Genomic DNA, 1,484 nt, shown 5'->3' with positions numbered 1-1,484 from the left:
TTGCCCTCTAGGACAGGAAATACAGTTCTTTAAATCTGCATTAACTCTTAGGTAGAAAAATTTGCAGAGTTTATGTTAAATAAATTTCTCTTTGCTTTGAAGTATGAGGAGGACAAGGAGGAAATGACAATAGTTTCTTTTTTAATGTTTTGTTTCTTTTTTAAGGAGAATACAAAATAGTAAAAAAAAAAAAAAAGAAATGATACAAAATTTCACTGAACAATATAAAATAAATTTGCCAATTATCGTTGTATTGCATAGTGTTATCTTCAGATGAGTTTTTAGATAACCAGATATAAGTATGCAAAATTAGTAAAAAAAAAATAAATAAAATAAAAGCTCAAAGAAATTAAAAAGGAGGAAAAAATAAGCATTAACTGCTTCTTTCAGTAGACCAGCAAAAACCAGCAGTATAATTAATTATCTTGTCTTTATGTGTATAGACATAAATATATCTTTTTCCCTTCCTTCTGGAAATGACAACAGTGGGAGAACTCGTTCTTTATCATCTTGCTTTTCAAAGTACTCCCAGTGCAGGAAGAGTTGTGGCCCAAGACTGTATGATTTCAATTTGCTCTTGGGTTCATTTGGAAACTTCTAGGCTTACACTCATTTAACATAAATTCTTGTCAGCATTTCAGTGTGGAGGAAGCTTAGTTCCGTCCTCCCAGTGTGAGAGCCAGGTCTCACATGTAGGTCTTTCTGTTTTCTTCAAAATGAGCCACGACCTCCTTCCTTAGGATTCCCACTCTTTGCTTCTGGTTGTACCTCCCATAGTCGCAGAAAAATGGCATCTAGCTGTGTAGATTTGCCTTTCTTCAGTTACTAGAAAACATACAGTTCTATTTTATTAACCCTGATGTCTTTTGGCTTTGTGTTAAATATTCTCCTTTTTTTTTTTAACTGATGTTGCTGTTTTTCATAATTTATAATAACTCCCTCTATGAAGGGTGTTGACCCTTTGTCTCGTGGTTTTATGCATATTATCCCAGTTTGGGGTTGGTTACTTACTGATTTTTTTATATGTGTGTTAGGGAGGGGTATATGTATAAATATTTATAAAACCCCCAAATCTCCATGAAACTTTTCTCCTTCCTGCCATCTAGATATTTGGTGGCCAAGACATTTCTATGCAATTTCCTACATTAAAAATTGGAAGACCTCGCCAAATCTTTCCAAATCATGTCTCTCTGTAGAAATACTACACCTTGCCAGACTATAAAGGGCATTGCCTATTGCCGGAAAATTCCATTCCCTTTGTTCAGGTTAATCCTCTCTGGCTTTTATCACGAGGTGTGTTTCTCTTTGAGTGCCCTGTGTGGTCCTTTTAAAAAGAGGAAATGTCATTATGCTTCACATTTTTAAGCCTCTGGCGGGCAGAGACTTAGTGTTTGTTTACTTAGAACTCAGGAAGCTCTTTCCTTTTTCTTCTTCTTTTTTCTTTCTAACATTTTTGTAGCTTAGTGGCGCTAAACCTCAGCTTT

General features: G+C 34.9%; 1 protein-coding gene across 1 annotated transcript in view; it reads left to right on the top strand.

The window, feature by feature from the left end:
• Pkp2 (plakophilin 2) overlaps window positions 1-1,484 on the top strand; it is an 82,054-nt gene that overhangs the window by 51,083 nt on the left and 29,487 nt on the right. The gene's annotated exons all lie outside the window — the stretch shown is intronic.

The sequence above is a fragment of the Octodon degus genome, unplaced genomic scaffold (assembly GCF_000260255.1).
Source record: "Octodon degus isolate 3935 unplaced genomic scaffold, OctDeg1.0 scaffold00047, whole genome shotgun sequence".
Lineage (NCBI taxonomy): Eukaryota > Metazoa > Chordata > Mammalia > Rodentia > Octodontidae > Octodon > Octodon degus.
The sequence above is the reverse complement of the archived record's forward strand: the minus strand, read 5'-3'. Positions and strand labels throughout refer to the sequence as shown.